Genomic DNA, 21,061 nt, shown 5'->3' on the forward strand with positions numbered 1-21,061 from the left:
TCTCGCACTTTCGCAGTGCGGCAAAAAATTTAAATTCAAAATTAAAAATAAACTATTAGAGATACAAAAATCTCCTAAAGCTTATTTGAAAGATAATAATGTAAAGCCTAATCCAAATGAATGATTTTTAAAAATTCTGATCAGGTGTTGTGGGTATGACAAAACGTTGATTATGGGTAGGGGAAATTTTTTTGACAATTCTAAAGGTGCCAGGTGAAAGACGAAGGAAAAAAAAATAGGCATCTCATACGGATTTTTTTTCAACACTCTGCGTTTCGAAATATGAATTTTTGAAAAATACCTACTTTTTTAGGGGTATTTTTTCGCAGTTTTTGATTATTAGCTTTTTTTTGGAGCGTTCAAAAAATCTCAAGTTATATGGGACATGTAGGGCTGATAAATGCGCATACATGTGCATTGGAATCGTTAAAAGAGTTTTGACTGAATACGGAGAAAAATAAGTTTTTAAAAAACAGGTTTTGGCCGTTTTTAACCGATTTTCATCGTTTTTTATTTTTACCTTTTTTTCTTTAATAGATAGAGAAATATTATATATGGAGTAATGATAGACAGATAGGTTACGACTATATGTGTGCGAAATTTCAATCATTTTCGTGAACACAATTTTGAGATAACGGTAAAATAAAATTATAGAATTCAACAGGTTATAACTTTTTACCAAGAGCAGATAGAAATTTGATTAAACATTTATGAGCATTCTGATACAATTACCATTCAATTGGTATATCACACATAACGCTAGACTAACTACAAGCCACACAATGTTAAATCAAGAAACTTGCGAAAAACATCATACCACCAGTGGAGATCTGTTGCGCCATGAACAGCCACCACTGTGGGAAGTACCGTAATCTCAGTCTGGAAATTCCACATGGTTGACTTTGTAGGCATCTTTGAAATAATGAAATTTAAATCCACTTAATTTAATGAAGAGTTTTTGAAAAAGTGGTCCTCAAACTCAGAAATGAAAAAAAAATGACTTTTTTCAAACTTTTTGTAATATAAAAAATTTTTGGTCATAGATATTATTAGTTAAAATTTTTGAGCTTAAGTTACTCCACATGCTATCTGATTTCTTGTGTGAAAAAGAATTTTTAGAAAAAAAATCGTGGAAATCGTTAGAGCCGTTTTAAAAAAAAAATTTGTATGTAAAAATTTTTTAACATTTTCCAAAAAAAAGCTAATATGCCATTTAGAAGAAATAATTAATTAATATTTAAAAACGAAATTTCAAAATATTTCACTGACAAAAAATTGATTTTTCAAAAAAAAAATTTGAAATTTTTTTTTAAACGCTCTTGTATAAAAATTTTCGTTCAAATCAAGTTAGTAGTGAACAAGATATTCAGACCCCAAAAAAAAGTGTTCAATGGCAGGTACCGTTAATAGATAAAGGTTCAAAAAATATTTTTTTTAAATTTAAAAAGTTGAATCTTATTTGTAACAATACACGTGAAAATTTAAATCAAAATCATTAGAGCCGTTTTTTTCTAATTCCGTTATATGGCAGGTACCGTTAGATTTTGTCCTAAAAAAAAATCACCCAAAACTGTTAACAACCGAGTTTGAAAAAATTAGTAGTTTAGGCTGTACCGCGACGTATATACTGACAGAAATGCCGGACCCATTTTTTTGCCATTCTTCATCATCATAATGTCATGTCTGATTGTTATCTCCACTTCATTTTTTTTTTTTTTCGAATCCTAAACTTGTCCTAATAGTACATACCTAAATGTATCAAAAATAAAGATTTTAAATGTGTTTTAGTACAAATTGTTACGGAGTTAAAAGACATATCGTAAAATTGATTTCGTGACTGAATCTCACGATTTTGAAATATCAATACCTTCATGTGTATTATTTCTGTAAAATTTTCTAATAAATTTACCAAAGAAATTCAGCAAGATATCAGACGATTCCTCAAAACAGAAATCATGAGTTCCTTTAAAATTTCTTCTGTAGTTATTTTCTCACTTTTGGGTATTTTTTTTTAAATTTATAAATAAAATAGTATATCTTTTTTAAAAACAATTTCTCATTTTAGTTATATTTGAGTTTAGCGGAAAAGTGTATGGTGCAGCATATCCTTGTCTCAGTGGTACATGTGGAGGTTTGGGAGGAGGCACTACAGCAGGATCTTATGCAAATGCAGGTTCTTCAGTTGGTTATCCAGCAGCAGGACTAGGAGGAGGCTTAGGAGGAGGCTTAGGAGGTTTGGGAAGTCTAGGAGGTCTAAAAGGATTGGGAGCAGGTGCCGGTGCTGGATTTCCTTTCGGACAAACCGGTATGTAATTTTTCTTAAAGAAATTGTTTTAAGATTTTTAACTTTTGAATATTTTTTTAGGTGCTGAATCAACTGCCATCAACGGAAACAATAACATCTTTAAAACATTGTTGGATCTTATCGCACACATAAATATCCCAATTGATATTTTGTAAATATTTATGGGTTTTCAAAAGGACAAAATGAAAATTAAAGTTAATTATTAGATGATTGGGCAAAATGTTTGGTGGCCAAATACAAAATTTAAGGTTTAAAATAAATTAATCACTATTTTTATAATTATTTACGATTTTTAATTAATGCTGGTTCTGATTCCGTTTTAACCAAGTTTGTTACAATTAAGTCCAAAAATAAGGTAGCATAGTTTTAAGAAAAAAGGCGCATTTCTACGAGCTGATCATATCATAAGGCCTGATAGACACGCATCATTTGTTGACATTCGATGTGTGCATAAGTTGAGTTGAGGAAATTTGGTGCGAAAGCGAAAAAAAGTATGTTACATACTTGAAATGAAATAGTAAAAAGGGAGTTATAAAATAGCTCCTGATGAAGAAGAAGTGCTTTTATTTTTATGTTGTTATCAGTTAAGATTGGCCTGGATTGTCAAAATATTTGTTTTTTAGAATTATAACTTTAATTTATCATATTCCGTTTATTTTTGTGTTTTTGTTTTTTCTTCAATTCGGAGTAGCAGCACTTTCCGAGAGCAAATAAAAAAAATTAGACTTCAAATTAAGGCTCCACATATGGGCTTTTATCGGGTTGAACCCAGAAAATCAATTTAAACTAATTTCATGTCACTGGGGCCAGCTAAAAGCAGATGCCGTGGCATTTGTTTTGTTCTAAAAGTTTTGTAGCCTGCATTCACTTTTCAAGTCGCACAATGATGTTTTTGGTGCTATTTGGCATCAAAAATCATTTGGGCGGTCATTTGTTGACGAAAAGTCATAAAATTAAGTACACTGTAGAATATATGTATGAAAAATTCGAAACAGCTGCCAAATATTTTTGTATTCAAAATGGCGGCTCCACAATTTTCTTTTTGAAAACAATATATGTACATATGTATATGAGTTAGAAAATAAATGTTATCTTTAGAAAAATTGATAAAAATGTGTTGAATCCTGGACTTGGGTATAACTGTTCATATCAAATAAAAAAAATTAAAAACAAAGTCCAAAAAGTACCAAATTAGTAAAATACAGTTTAAGACCTCTTATTAAGCTATTTCTTGGATTTTTTTTTGTAATTTAAACAACAATTTTGACTTAATATGTTAAATTCGAAATAAAATGTAAAAACTTATCTAAGGGTTCATATACATATCTCAAAAACGTTACGTCATACGTCATATCCATATTTTTGTTTTACTTCGAATTTAAAATATCACAATCTATTAGAAAAGTATATTTTGGTTAAACGAAAAATTTGAATTGCTATTCAGTTTTGTTAGACATTGTTTTATTTGGGTTGGGTTCAAAATTCTTTTGTCAAAATTCTGCTTTACACAATTCTGCTTTTCAAAATTCTGTTTTTAAAAATTCTGTTTTTAAAAATTCTGCTTTTCATAATTCTGTTTTTCAAAATTCTGCAAAAAATTAAAAAAATTAAAATTAAAAATTAAAAAAGCGCGCGCTTTTTAACATTTTCCAAAATTCTGTAAAATCATCTTCTTGAAAAATTATCTACTTCTCTGAATGCATATTAATTTTTATAAATGAATAAATTTGAATATATTAAGAAAAGGTTTTCAATACTTAACATTTCCGAAAATAATTCAAAATTTTTTAATTTATCAAATAAAGATGAATATTCAAAAATTTGAATAAGAAAAGGAACATTTTGTATCAAACAACATCGGTTCCAATAAGTTATAGATTTTATTTGAAAAAAAAAGTCAGTCTATGCATTTTAAAAAATATTTGCGACACTTAAACAAAAAAGATTTAGGAAAGTACCAATGTTGAATTACATTAATGAGGTGTATTTTTCTTTAGTCAGCGCATATGCTATAAAAAAACCAGAATTGGCAGAATTTTTTTGTTCAAGTATAATGCTAGCAGAATTTTGAAAAGCAGAATTTTGAAGCCAAAATTTTGACCCCATCCCGTTTTATTTTTATTATTTCATGTTTTTATTTTTTAATCTTTTCTTGAAAACATAGTTGGCAACAATTTAAAACCAAAATAGTCAATTTTCTTAAGAAAATATATATTATTAGGTATTTTATTATTATTATGAAAAAAAAGCTCTAAAAGTATGTTTTACTAATTTATCACTTTTTGGACTTTATTTTCAAAATTTTCTTCGTTGTTCTGCTTTTTTTTAATGTGAAGCCGTGTTTAAAGCAGAAGGAAATGGGTACTTCAGAAGCAAGTACCACAACGTACAATCTCTTATAATTGTACTTATAATTTTATAACTTGTAAATTTGTTCGTAATTATTTTGTTTTATATTGTGCATATGGGAGGTTGTGTTTTTTGTTTACCAACAACTCACATGCACTTATGATGAGCCTCTGATCGTAGATAATAGCTTGTTCTAAGCTTAATACATCAAAGAATCTGAAGTGAAAAAAAAAACAATCTCCGCTTTGAGATTTCTTTACTTTTCTGAACATTATTTCGAAAAAATTTAACCCTTTCGTTGGAAAGCATCAACTTCAACAGGTGATCCTTTTGGAGCAAAGTAATATGTAATCCAGTCCCAGTCCCAATCATCGAAAAAGAGCCGGTGGGGCGCTATCGTTCGGCTCTTGTTATCATTAACAAAGAATCACTGGATCCTCTGGCTGCAACCGGGGGAGTTATCCAGTATGGATTTGATAGCCTTGTGCTAAAAATCTATAAAAAAGATGAGGAGATGGCAAGGCTTGCAGGCCATACTGCGCAGTCTGAAATGGAGGAATTGGGCATATGTAAAGCACTTTCAGCAATGGAAGTGGATGCATCATGCAGCTCTTCCATTCCAGATCAGCGGTCATCTTCGAAAGTTCCCGAAGACGGAACAAAACAAACCCCAGTGTCAGTAAATGACACGAACCAAAACCCAGCGTCCGAAAAGGAAGCGAAAACAATATCTTCCGTATTGGAAGATGATGAGATGGCTGGAAGTTTGTCCGACATGGACACTGTCAGCGTTGCGCAGAAGGATCTTCTTTCTGAGGATGAGCTATTAAACTCTACCTCAGAAACGGAAGACCTAAATGCCACAGTGGTGGAGGTTGATCGTACTGGTTGTAGCCATGCTGCAGGTGGTACAGATTAATCTCCAACACTCCATAAAGGTTTCGGCCGCCCTTCTTCTCCGACTAAGCAAGTCCGGAGAGGACATAGTCCTGATCCAGGAACCTTGGATTGTAAAATCCTTGGTGAGAGGCCTTGGGACGAAAGATTATTCTCTGCTGTATGTGACGGATAAAGGTGAGCCTAGATCCTGCATACTAGCAAAGAAAACACTAACAGTATTTTTACTCCCTAATTACAGCGATCGTGATATCACAACCGCTACACTGAAGACCTCCAAAGGAACATATTGGATTACGTCTGCTTACCTAGGCCATGATTGTGGGCCGCCTCCGGGGGAGACACTTGGGCGAATGATCGCAGCAGCAGCGAGCCAAAAAGTAGATCTCCTCATTGGCAGTGATGCTAATGCTCATCACACAGTGTGGGGGAGTACTGACGTAAATGAAAGAGGTGAGTCACTTTTTGATTTTATTCTAAGTACTAGTCTCCTTATTTGTAATATTGGTAATGAACCTACCTTTGTTACAAAGAACCGACAAGAGGTATTGGACATTACCCTTGTATCTCAAACAATTCACCACAAGATAAGGAATTGGGCTGTATCTAATGATCACTCATTCTCAGATCATAGGTATATCCAATTTAGTCTCGAAGATGAATGCACAAAACCCACCGGTTTTCGTAATTATAGGAAAACGGATTGGGTGAAATATAGGGAAACTTTTACTACCTGCTACGATAATCAGGACAATATTTTCCCTTCTAATACAGATGATCTTGACTTAAAAGTCAACGATCTCACCAAAGCTCTAAACAATTCCATGGCTAACTCTTGTCCCCTTACCATAATAAGAGGAAAGAAAAAACCGCACTGGTGGAACAAAGAGCTAGAACCGCTCAGGAAAGACTGTAGAAAGGCTTTCAATAGGGCTAAACAAACAAGGAACCCATTAGACTGGGACCTGTATAAAGTTTCTCTAAAAAGTTACAAGAAACAACTACGGAAAAGTAAAAGATCCTCCTGGAGGAACTTCTGTAGTAAAATTGAAGATTCTTCTGAGGCATCTAGACTCAGAAAAATCCTTTCAACCAATCCAACCATGCCGAGCTCCCTAAAAGACTCTAATGGCGATTGGACTAGCTCCTATGAGGAATCGCTAAACTTGCTACTAGACACTCATTTCCCTGGTAGCTCGAACTCAATAAGTGACATTGGTCACCGACCCAACCAATTTTATCAAATTAGCAAAGATCTTATTTCCAAGGATAGACTAATATGGGCAATAAATAGCTTCCATCCATACAAATCACCTGGGACAGATGGTATCATACCCGCTGAATTACAATATGTAATCCATTGCAGGGGTAAGAAATCCTATCCATTATCTATTGAATAAAAAACGAGCTTCCAACAATACTTTATTTATCAAATTCTGATCAGTAACTTAGAAACTAGAATGGAACAGATGAACACCCATAATACATAGCCTACATAAATTTATTTTTGACTTTATACCGAACACACGGGTTAAAAAAGACCAGAAAGAACTTTCTGTTTGATGATTTGAAAATGCTGAAAAATTTAACAAAACTGAACTTTTAAACAATTGCAATCGTGACCTTAGAAAAAGTCATTGCTACCCTAAATGAAAATTTAACTTTTAAGTACGATTTGTTACTGATTTAAAAATATATTGTTAAATTGTTTTCGTGTCTGAATCTCACGATTCTTAAATATCAATGTGAACAAAAATTTCTGAAAATTGTTCAAATAAATAGACTTAAGAAATTCAAAATGATATCAGAAGTAGTTTCCTTCATCATACAGACAACATGAGTTATTCCTCTAAAATTTCTTCAGTAGTAATTTTTGCTCTTCTTGGTACCTATTTCTCATATTTTGTTTAATAAAATTGAACTTGCATTTATAAATAATTTTTTAAGTTATCCTACAAGAAGTATATGGTGCAGCATATCCTTGTCTCAGTGGTACATGTGGAGGTCTAGGAGGAGGTACTTCAGCAGGTTCTTATGCTAATGCAGGTTCCTCAGTTGGTATTCCAGGAGCAGGACTAGGAGGAGGCCTAGGAGGAGGCCTAGGAGGCTTAGGAGGCCATGGAGGTCTAGCTGGATTGTTTGGTGGTGCCGGTGGACTAGGTGGAGTAGGACAATACGGTTTGTAATTTTGTAAAACAATTTATATTAAGATTATAACTTTTGATTATTTATTTTTTTTTAGGGGCTGAATCAGCTGCCATAAACGGTGACAATAATGTCTTTAAGAAATTGTTGGATCTAGTCTTAAACTTTAACATTCCAATTGATATTTTGTAAATAATATTTATCCTGAATAAATAATGGCAAACTATTCCTGAAGTATACATAAATGTAGATTATTTTAGAAAATATTATGGTGATCAAATAAAAAGAAATAAGAAATATCATGAAAAATATTGTTTTTTAAATTTTTTAATAAATAATTCGATCTTATTATGCAGGTGAAACATCAAACCAAAATTTGATTATGATGTTTTTCAATAATTTTTGGATATATGTACATGTCCAAAGTTTTTATTTCGTCATTAAAAAGTGCTCAGTAAATACTACAAGGTGTTGGGATCGAAATTCTGTATGTTGTAAAATTCTGTATTCAAAATACTGTATGCCAAAATACTGTAAGTCAAAATTCTGTACATTAAAACTCTGTAAATCAAAATTCTGAAAAAATGCTGTAAAAAATATCGTTTTGACAATGTAAAAAAGTGCGCACACACTTTTTTACATTATCAAAACGATATTTTTACATCATTTTTACAGAACTTTGAAATACAGATTTATTTAAAAGAGGTTTTACTATGAATTTCTTAAAGATCAACTTAATAAAGAGGCAAGCTTTTAATGCTGATTAATCTAGGTACCTTATTATCTGAGTTAAACAACGTTGCATACCTAAAACGGATTGCAAAAAAAAATTAAATTTATATTGATTTTGACATTTATAATTATTTTTGTATAAAATCACAACTTTATTGTCAATAATTTTATTTAAAGCTAGTATTATGTGTTTTTTTATCAAAGTAAATTTCTTGAAAAATACTGTATTGAAAATACAGTATTTTGCAGTACAGAATTTTACAAAACAGAATTAGAATTTTGCAAGTCAGTATTTTGTTCATACAGTATTTTGACATATAGAATTTGTATAATGACATACAAAATTATGGCCTCACAGTATTTTGACCCCACAGAATATTGTCGTACAGAATTTTGACAAGCAGAATTATGACCCCTCCCTACTACAAGGCCTCATCTTTAGTTTATTTTTGACAAAAAATGGACATGTACCGATTTTCCCTTGGACCCTCATATAAAAAAAAACTACTTAAGAAAACAAATGTAAAAAAAAAAATCACGACTTACTCTTAGAGTTTATGTAACTTGAATTTGTTAAGATTTTTTTTAAAGTACCTACAAATTCATTAATTGTATATACATATTTATTATGCATGTATGTATATGCAAATTAAAATTTAAAAACATAAAATTCGTTCTTCAAAGGAAAACAGTTTCTTTGAAAATGTAATTCAATTTGATTTACTTTATGAACAGTGGCGTAACTAGCCCTTTGGGGGCCCTGTATCCACATTTTCTTGGAGGCCCCCTTCATCTTCTAGACTTGGATACAGCCTTAAGCCTTAACAACATTGCAATGTATTGCTTCGAAAAGTGAAAATTTGCAAACGCATTTTTGTATAGTTTTCCGGACTGTTTTGCACAAAATTTGGAGTAACCCAGACCAAAATGCAATGCTGAATGTACCTTAGCGATTCATTTCGGTCTAGGTTACTTCAAAATCTGCAAAAAAAAATTTTAATTTTGCAAAACGCTAAAATCCTTGTTAAATTTAATATTGGTACATTGTATTACTCCAATACAAAAATTTTTTTTAACAATTAACAATTTTGTTAAAAAAATATGGGTAAAAATCCTACATACCAGTGGCGTAACTAGCCCTTTGGGGGCCCTGTATCCACATTTTCTTGGAGGCCCCCTTTATCTTCTAGACTTGGATACAGCCTTAAGCCTTAACAACATTGCAATGTATTGCTTCGAAAAGTGAAAATTTGCAAACGCATTTTTGTATAGTTTTCCGGACTGTTTTGCACAAAATTTGGAGTAACCCAGACCGAAATGCAATGCTGAATGTACCTTAGCGATTCATTTCGGTCTAGGTTACTTCAAAATCTGCAAAAAAAAATTTTAATTTTGCAAAACGCTAAAATCCTTGTTAAATTTAAACCATCGAAATATGTAAACGTTGACTTTAAAGTAAGATTCTGGATTTGAAATTCTTATTTAATTACTTCTGTCAACTCATCAAAAGAGCGCTTCGTTATGATCCTGCTTTTATTTCTGAAAACATGTCTCACTTCCATGAGACATGTCTCATGAGAAATTTCTAATGAGAAATGTCTTATGATAAATGTCTCATGAGAAATGTCTCGAGAGAAATGTCTCGAGAGAAATGTCTCATGGGACATGTCTCATGATAAATGTCTCATGATAAATGTCTCATGCAAAATATCTCATGATAAATGTCTCATGAGAAATGTCTCGAGAGAAATGTTTCCAGAGAAATGTCTCTAGATAAATGTCGCTAGATAAATGTCTCTCGATAAATGTCGCTAGATAAATGTCGCTAGATAACTATCTCTAGATAAATGTCTCTAGATAGATGTCTGTGGATAAATGTGGATAGATAAATGTGGATACATAAATGTGGATAGATAAATGTCGCTAGATAAATTTCGCTAGATAAATGTCGCTAGATAAATGTCGATAGATAAATGTCGATAGATAAATGTCGATAGATAAATGTCGATAGATAAATGTGGATGGATAAATGTTGATAGATAAATGTCGATAGATAAATGTGGATTGATAAATGTGGATTGATAAATGTCGCTAAATAAATGTGGATAGATAAACCCTTTTTCAAAATCCCGAGATATAGGCGTTGGATGTTGGGGTTGCGAAAAAGCTTCTGGGAGCTGAACGCTTTGACCTAGAGACATGGGAGTGGTGCCATATGAAAGCTTATATTCTCAGCTACCCGATAGTGGTATAATCGGGTTTTTGGATTTTTTTCAAAATTATGAGAAAATCCAGTTTAAAGTTCGGGTAAATTTTTTTTTTTCGAAAAATCCCCGAACCTTTGAACGCTCCTGGAATCTAAACCGCTTGAGAGAAATTTTTGGCAGTGATGCCAAATGGTAGCTTGTGTCATGGGCTTACGCTTTGCACATTGTTAGATTTTTAAAAAGCTCATCTTCCATGTTAAACCGCCAAATCATGCCTATTTTTTCAGCATCGGGCTTAACTTTTTTTTTAACCTTTAAGTTCTCCCAGTTTGAGGACCCGTGGACCTATAGTGATGGGAGTTGTACCCAAATGTAGGTTAGAGTCCCCGTTACCTTTGGGTATCAAAAAAATTTTTTTACCCTTTTTCAAAATCCCGAGATATAAGCGTTGGAAGTTGGGGGTGCGAAAAAGCTTCTGGGAGCTGGATTGATAAACGTGGATAGATAAATGTGGATTGATAAATGTGGATAGATAAATGTGGATAGATAAATGTGGATAGATGAATGTCGATAGATAAATGTGGATAGATAAATGTGGATAGATTAATGTGGATTGATAAATGTGGATAGATAAATGTCGCTAGATAAATGTGGATAGATAAATGTGGATAGATAAATGTGGATAGATAAATGTGGATTGATAAATGTGGATAGATAAATGTGGATAGATAAATGTCGCTAGATAAATGTGGATAGATAAATGTGGATAGATAAATGTGGATAGATAAATGTGGATAGATAAATGTGGATAGATTAATGTGGATTGATAAATGTGGATAGATAAATGTCGCTAGATAAATGTGGATAGATAAATGTGGATAGATAAATGTGGATAGATTAATGTGGATTGATAAATGTGGATAGATAAATGTCGCTAGATAAATGTGGATAGATAAATGTGGATAGATAAATGTGGATAGATAAATGTCGCTAGATAAATGTGGATAGATAAATGTCGATAGATAAATGTCGATAAATAAATGTGGATAGATAAATGTCGCTAGATAAATGTCGATAGATAAATGTGGATAGATAAATGTGGATGGATTAATGTGGATAGATAAATGTCGATAGATAAATGTGGATAGATAAATGTCGATAGATAAATGTGGATAGATAAATGTGGATAGATTAATGTGGATTGTTAAATGTGGATAGATAAATGTCGCTAGATAAATGTGGATAGATAAATGTGGATAGATTAATGTGGATTGATAAATGTGGATCGATAAATGTGGATAGATAAATGTCGATAGATAAATGTGGATAGATAAATGTCGATAGATTAATGTGGATAGATAAATGTCGATAGATAAATGTCGATACATAAATGTCGATAGATAAATGTCGATAGATAAATGTCGATAGATAAATGTCGATAGATAAATGTGGATAGATAAATGTTGATAGATAAATGTGGATAGATAAATGTCGCCAGATAAATGTCGATAGATAAATGTCGATAGATAGTGGTATAATCGTCATTTTGGATTTTTTTCAAAATTATGAGAAAATCCAGTTTAAAGTTCGGGTAAATTGTTTTTTTCGAAAAATCCCCGAACTTTTGAACGCTCCTGGAAGCTAAACCGCTTGAGGGAAATTTTTGGCAGTGATGCCAAATGGTAGCTTGTGTCATGGGCTTACGCTTTGCACATTGTAAGATTTTTAAAAAGCTCATCTTCCATGTTAAACCGCCAAATCATGCCTATTTTTTCAGCATCGGGCTTAACTTTTTTTTAACCTTTAAGTTCCCCCAGTTTGAGAACCCGTGGACTTACAGTGATGGGATTTGTACCCAAATGTAGGTTAGAGTCCCCGTTACCTTTGGGTATGAAAAAAATTTTTTTACCCTTTTTCAAAATCCCGAGATATAAGCGTTGGAAGTTGGGGGTGCGAAAAAGCTTCTGGGAGCTGGATTGATAAATGTGGATAGATAAATGTAGATAGATAAATGTGGATAGATAAATGTGGATAGATAAATGTCGATAGATAAATGTCGATAAATGAATGTGGATTGATAAATGTGGATAGATAAATGTGGATAGATAAATGTCGATAGATAAATGTGGATAGATAAATGTCGATGGATAAATGTCGATAAATAAATGTGGATAGATAAATGTCTCTAGATAAATGTCGATAGATAAATGTCGATAGATAAATGTCGATAGATAAATGTGGATCGATAAATGTCGCTAGATAAATGTCGATAGATAAATGTCGATAGATAAATGTGGATAGATAAATGTGGATAGATAAATGTGGATTGATAAATGTGGATAGATAAATGTCGCTAGATAAATGTGGATAGATAAATGTCGCTAGATAAATGTGGATAGATAAATGTGGATTGTTAAATGTGGATAGATAAATGTGGATAGATAAATGTCGCTAGATAAATGTGGATAGATAAATGTCTATAGATAAATGTGGATAGATAAATGTCGCTAGATAAATGTGGATAGATAAATGTGGATAGATAAATGTGGATAGATAAATGTCGATAGATAAATGTGGATAGATAAATGTGAATAAATTAATGTGGATAGATAAATGTCGATAGATAAATGTGGATAGATAAATGTCTCTAGATAAATGTCGATAGATAAATGTGGATAGATAATTGTGGATAGATTAATGTGGATAGATAACTGTCGATAGATAAATGTCGATAGATAAATGTGGATAGATAAATGTGGATAGATAAATGTTGATAGATAAATGTGGATAGATAAATGTGGATTGATAAATGTGGATAGATAAATGTCGATAGATAAATGTCGATAGATAAATGTCTCAAGATAAATGTCGATAGATAAATGTCGCTAGATAAATGTCGATAGATAGTGGTATAATCGGGATTTTGGATTTTTTTCAAAATTATGAGAAAATCCAGTTTAAAGTTCGGGTAAATTGTTTTTTTCGAAAAATCCCCGAACTTTTGAACGCTCCTGGAAGCTAAACCGCTTGAGGGAAATTTTTGGCAGTGATGCCAAATGGTAGCTTGTGTCATTGGCTTACGCTTTGCACATTGTTAGATTTTTAAAAAGCTCATCTTCCATGTTAAACCGCCAAATCATGCCTATTTTTTCAGCATCGGGCTTAACTTTTTTTTAACCTTTAAGTTCTCCCAGTTTGAGAACCCGTGGACCTACAGTGATGGGATTTGTACCCAAATGTAGGTTAGAGTCCCCGTTACCTTTGGGTATCAAAAAAAATTTTTTACCCTTTTTCAAAATCCCGAGATATAGGCGTTGGATGTTGGGGTTGCGAAAAAGCTTCTGGGAGCTGAACGCTTTGACCTAGAGACATGGGAGTGGTGCCATATGAAAGCTTATATTCTCAGCCACCCGATAGTGGTATAATCGGGTTTTTGGATTTTTTTCAAAATTATGAGAAAATCCAGTTTAAAGTCCGGGTAAATTTTTTTTTTCGAAAAATCCCCGAACCTTTGAACGCTCCTGGAATCTAACCCGCTTGAGAGAAATTTTTGGCAGTGATGCCAAATGGTAGCTTGTGTCATGGGCTTACGCTTTGCACATTGTTAGATTTTTAAAAAGCTCATCTTCCATGTTAAACCGCCAAATCATGCCTATTTTTTCAGCATCGGGCTTAACTTTTTTTTTAACCTTTAAGTTCTCCCAGTTTGAGGACCCGTGGACCTATAGTGATGGGAGTTGTACCCAAATGTAGGTTAGAGTCCCCGTTACCTTTGGGTATCAAAAAAATTTTTTTACCCTTTTTCAAAATCCCGAGATATAAGCGTTGGAAGTTGGGGGTGCGAAAAAGCTTCTGGGAGCTGGATTGATAAATGTGGATAGATAAATGTGGATAGATAAATGTGGATAGATAAATGTGGATAGATAAATGTGGATTGATAAATGTGGATTGATAAATGTGGATGGATAAATGTCGATAGATAAATGTGGATAGATTAATGTGAATAGATAAATGTCGATAGATAAATGTCGATAGATAAATGTCGATAAATAAATGTGGATAGATAAATGTCGCTAGATAAATGTCGATAGATAAATGTGGATAGATAAATGTGGATGGATTAATGTGGATAGATAAATGTCGATAGATAAATGTGGATAGATAAATGTGGATAGATAAATGTCGATAGATAAATGTCGATAAATAAATGTGGATAGATAAATGTCGCTAGATAAATGTCGATAGATAAATGTGGATAGATAAATGTGGATGGATTAATGTGGATAGATAAATGTCGATAGATAAATGTGGATAGATAAATGTCTATAGATAAATGTGGATAGATAAATGTCGCTAGATAAATGTGGATAGATAAATGTGGATTGATAAATGTGGATAGATAAATGTGGATAGATTAATGTGGATTGATAAATGTGGATCGATAAATGTGGATAGATAAATGTGGATAGATAAATGTCGCTAGATAAATGTCGATAGATAAATGTGGATAGATAAATGTGGATGGATTAATGTGGATAGATAAATGTCGATAGATAAATGTGGATAGATAAATGTGGATAGATAAATGGCGATAGATAAATGTGGATTGATAAATGTGGATAGATAAATGTGGATAGATTAATGTGGATAGATAAATGTCGATAGATAAATGTGGATAGATAAATGTCGCTAGATAAATGTCGATAGATAAATGTGGATAGATAAATGTGGATAGATAAATGTCGATAGATAAATGTGGATAGATAAATGTCGCTAGATAAATGTGGATAGATAAATGTCGATAGATAAATGTCGATACATAAATGTCGATAGATAAATGTCGATAGATAAATGTCGATAGATAAATGTGGATAGATAAATGTTGATAGATAAATGTGGATAGATAAATGTCGCTAGATAAATGTCGATAGATAAATGTCGATAGATAGTGGTATAATCGGGATTTTGGATTTTTTTCAAAATTATGAGAAAATCCAATTTAAAGTTCGGGTAAATTGTTTTTTTCGAAAAATCCCCGAACTTTTGAACGCTCCTGGAAGCTAAACCGCTTGAGGGAAATTTTTGGCAGTGATGCCAAATGGTAGCTTGTGTCATGGGCTTACGCTTTGCACATTGTAAGATTTTTAAAAAGCTCATCTTCCATGTAAAACCGCCAAATCATGCCTATTTTTTCAGCATCGGGCTTAACTTTTTTTTAACCTTTAAGTTCCCCCAGTTTGAGAACCCGTGGACCTACAGTGATGGGATTTGTACCCAAATGTAGGTTAGAGTCCCCGTTACCTTTGGGTATGAAAAAAATTTTTTCACCCTTTTTCAAAATCCCGAGATATAAGCGTTGGAAGTTGGGGGTGCGAAAAAGCTTCTGGGAGCTGGATTGATAAATGTGGATAGATAAATGTAGATAGATAAATGTGGATAGATAAATGTCGATAGATAAATGTCGATAAATGAATGTGGATTGATAAATGTGGATAGATAAATGTCGATAGATAAATGTCGATAGATAAATGTGGATCGATAAATGTCGCTAGATAAATGTCGATAGATAAATGTCGATAGATAAATGTGGATAGATAAATGTGGATAGATAAATGTGGATAGATAAATGTGGATTGATAAATGTGGATAGATAAATGTCGCTAGATAAATGTGGATAGATAAGTGTGGATTGATAAATGTGGATAGATAAATGTGGATAGATAAATGTCGCTAGATAAATGTGGATAGATAAATGTGGATTGATAAATGTGGATAGATAAATGTGGATAGATAAATGTCGATAGATAAATGTGGATTGATAAATGTGGATTGATAAATGTGGATGGATAAATGTCGATAGATAAATGTCGATAGATAAATGTGGATAGATAAATGTCGATGGATAAATGTCGATAAATAAATGTGGATAGATAAATGTGGATAGATAAATGTCGATAGATAAATGTCGATAGATAAATGTGGATCGATAAATGTCGCTAGATAAATGTGGATAGATAAATGTGGATTGATAAATGTGGATAGATAAATGTGGATAGATTAATGTGGATAGATAAATGTGGATAGATAAATGTTGATATATAAATGTGGATAGATAAATGTCGATAGATAAATGTCGATAGATAAATGTGGATAGATAAATGTCGATGGATAAATGTCGATAAATAAATGTGGATAGATAAATGTGGATAGATAAATGTCGATAGATAAATGTGGATAGATAAATGTGGATTGATAAATGTGGATAGATAAATGTCGCTAGATAAATGTGGATAGATAAATGTGGATAGATAAATGTCGCTAGATAAATGTGGATAGATAAATGTGGATTGATAAATGTGGATAGATAAATGTGGATAGATAAATGTGGATAGATAAATGTCGATAGATAAATGTGGATAGATAAATGTGGATAGATTAATGTGGATAGATAAATGTGGATAGATAAATGTTGATAGATAAATGTGGATAGATAAATGTGGATTGATAAATGTGGATAGATAAATGTCGATAGATAAATGTCGATAGATAAATGTGGATAGATAAATGTGGATAGATAAATGTGGATAGATAAATGTGGATAGATAAATGTGGATAGATTAATGTGGATCGATAAATGTCGCTAGATAAATGTGGATAGATAAATGTCGCTAGATAAATGTGGATAGATAAATGTGGATTGATAAATGTGGATAGATAAATGTCGCTAGATAAATGTGGATAGATAAATGTGGATTGATAAATGTGGATAGATAAATGTGGATAGATTAATGTGGATTGATAAATGTGGATAGATAAATGTGGATAGATTAATGTGGATCGATAAATGTCGCTAGATAAATGTGGATAGATAAATGTGGATAGATAAATGTGGATAGATAAATGTGGATTGATAAATGTGGATAGATAAATGTCGATAGATAAATGTGGATCGATAAATGTCGCTAGATAAATGTGGATAGATAAATGTCGCTAGATAAATGTGGATAGATAAATGTCGATAGATAAATGTGGATAGATAAATGTGGATAGATAAATGTGGATTGATAAATGTCGATAGATAAATGTGGATAGATAAATGTCGATAGATAAATGTGGATAGATAAATGTGGATAGATAAATGTCGCTAGATAAATGTGGATAGATAAATGTGGATTGATAAATGTGGATAGATAAATGTGGATAGATAAATGTCGATAGATAAATGTGGATAGATAAATGTGGATAGATTAATGTGGATAGATAAATGTGGATAGATAAATGTTGATAGATAAATGTGGATAGATAAATGTGGATTGATAAATGTGGATAGATAAATGTCGATAGATAAATGTCGATAGATAAATGTGGATAGATAAATGTTGATAGATAAATGTGGATAGATAAATGTCGCTAGATAAATGTCGATAGATAAATGTCGATAGATAGTGGTATAATCGGGATTTTGGATTTTTTTCAAAATTATGAGAAAATCCAGTTTAAAGTTCGGGTAAATTGTTTTTTTTCGAAAAATCCCCGAACTTTTGAACGCTCCTGGAAGCTAAACCGCTTGAGGGAAATTTTTGGCAGTGATGCCAAATGGTAGCTTGTGTCATTGGCTTACGCTTTGCACATTGTTAGATTTTTAAAAAGCTCATCTTCCATGTTAAACCGCCAAATCATGCCTATTTTTTCAGCATCGGGCTTAACTTTTTTTTAACCTTTAAGTTCTCCCAGTTTGAGAACCCGTGGACCTACAGTGATGGGAGTTATACCCAAATGTAGGTTAGAGTCCCCGTTACCTTTGGGTATCAAAAAAAATTTGTTTACCCTTTTTCAAAATCCCGAGATATAGGCGTTGGATGTTTGGGGTGCGAAAAAGCTTCTGGGAGCTGAACGCTTTGACCTAGAGACATGGGAGTGGTGCCATATGTAAGCTTATATTCTCAGCTACCCGATAGTGGTATAATCGGGTTTTTGGATTTTTTTCAAAATTATGAGAAAATCCAGTTTAAAGTTCGGGTTAATTGTTTTTTTCGAAAAATCCCCGAACCTTTGAACGCTCCTGGAAATTAAACCGCTTGAGAGAAATTTTTGGCAGTGATGCCAAATGGTAGCTTGTGTCATGGGCTTACGCTTTGCTTATTGTTAGATTTTTAAAAAGCTCATCTTCCATGTTAAACCGCCAAATCATGCCTATTTTTTCAGCATCGGGCTTAACTTTTTTTTAACCTTTAAGTTCTCCCAGTTTGAGAACCCGTGGACCTACAGTGATGGGAGTTGTACCCAAATGTAGGTTAGCGTCCCCGTTACCTTTCGGTATCAAAAAAATTTTTTTACCCTTTTTCAAAATCCCGAGATATAGGCGTTGGAAGTTGGGGGTGCGAAAAAGCTCCTGGGAGCTGGATTGATAAATGTGGATAGATAAATGTGGATTGATAAATGTGGATAGATAAATGTGGATAGATAAATGTCTCTAGATAAATGTCTCTAGACAAATGTCTCTAGATAAATGTCTCTAGATAAAAGTCGCTAGCTAAATATCTCTAGATAAAAGTCGCTAGCTAAATGTCGATAGATAAATGTCCATAGATAAATGTGGATTGATAAATGTGGATAGATAAAGATGGATAGATAAATGTGGATAGATAAATGTCGCTAGATAAATGTCTCTAGATAAATGTCGATAGATAAATGTCGATAGATATATGTCGATAGATAAATGTCTCTAGATAAATGTCTCTAGATAAATGTCGCTAGATAAATGTCTCTAGATAAATGTCTCTAGATAAATGTCGCTAGATAAATGTCTCTAGATAAAAGTCGCTAGCTAAATATCGCTAGTTAAATGTCTCTAGATAAATGTCGCTAGATAAATGTCTCTAGATAAATGTCGCTAGATAAATGTCGCTAGATAAATGTCTCTAGATAAATGTCTCTAGATAAATGTCTCTAGATAAAAGTCGCTAGCTAAATATCGCTAGTTAAATGTCTCTAGATAAATGTCGCTAGATAAATGTCGCTAGATAAATGTCTCTAGATAAATGTCTTGAGAGAAATGTCTCAAGAGGAATGTCTCAAGAGAAATTTCTCATGATCAATGTCTCGAGATAAATGTCTCGAGAGAAATGTCTGGAGAGAAATGTCTCGAGAGAAATGTCTCGAAAGAAGTGTCTCGGGAGAAATGTCTCGAGAGAAATGTCTCGGGAGAAATGTCTCGAGAGAAATGTCTCACGATAAATGTCTCGAGAGAAATGTCTCGAGAGAAATGTCTTGAGAGAAATGTCTGGAGAGAAATGTTTCGAGAGAAATATCTCAAGAGAAATGTCATGAGACATTTCTCATGAGAAATTTCTCGTTGGACATTTCTCATGAGAAATGTCTCATAAGAAATGGCTCATGAGATATGAGACATATCCCATGTCTAATGAGACATGTCCCAAGAGTCACACTTACCGGTGCCAGGAGCTGACTGTCGATATTATTTCGTTGACGACCGCAGCCAAACTGAATATTGTGAGTGGTGTGTGGCCCTATTTATAGCAAAATATGATCCTCCCGCAGAAATGTTTAATTCTATTTCCTTTTTTGTTTAGTAGTAGGTACACTCCGCCCCTGGGTGTGGTGTTTTAAGTTTTTTTTTTTTCTTGATAGACAAAGTCAGATTGGTAGGGTTTTCAGAGCCATCCTTTACTAGTTTTGTGTGGCATGATTCTGGAGGGTGGACCCTCCAGAACTTTTTTATTTATATTTTTTTTATTTATTAGCCTACTTTCGATACGATAATCGGAAGTAGACTAAAATTGATTTGGGGTAATTTGACCCCCCAATACCCCTCCTCTATTATAATCAAGTTTTATTTGAGGTTTATAGATTTATGTGAATTTTTTTATAAACGTCTTGTGCTCTGGTCTCATGGGGGCCCCTATAATTCGGGGGCCCTGTTACATTGATACAGCTGATACAGCAGCAGCTACGCCCCTGTTTATGAAGATTCATTTTTAGAAAAAATAAAAAACAAATCTTTAGAAACGTTTTTTTTTTAAGCCTAATTTATAAGTAATAATAAATTACTTAAAAAAAAATTCAATACATTTTGTAGAACATAATTACTAATACACATGAATTTACTTGAAATTATGTTTTATTTTTGAATTAATTCTTTTTTCAGGTAAAAATTAATTTGCACAGCCATTTTATGGTACACTGAAGGATATTTGTATGGAGAATACGAAAAATTTGCCATTTTTTTTGTTCAAAATGGAGGGTCCAAAATGGCGGCCAGAATAAGCCTATAAATAGAATTTTCTTTTTCAAAATAGTACATAAGCCAGAAATTTGACTTAATTCTGACCAAATAGGTTTTAGATCTTAAATATACATAGAATTCATTCATATTCCAAATAAAAAAAATAAAAAAAATTGAAAA

The 21,061-nt window shown here is 32.5% G+C and overlaps 1 protein-coding gene across 2 annotated transcripts in view; it reads right to left on the minus strand.

Moving 5' to 3' along the window:
• Positions 1-21,061, minus strand: part of LOC129917885 (speract receptor) — a 100,137-nt gene that overhangs the window by 72,786 nt on the left and 6,290 nt on the right. The window lies entirely within an intron of this gene.

Source organism: Episyrphus balteatus, chromosome 4 (assembly GCF_945859705.1).
Source record: "Episyrphus balteatus chromosome 4, idEpiBalt1.1, whole genome shotgun sequence".
Classification (NCBI taxonomy): Eukaryota; Metazoa; Arthropoda; class Insecta; order Diptera; family Syrphidae; genus Episyrphus; species Episyrphus balteatus.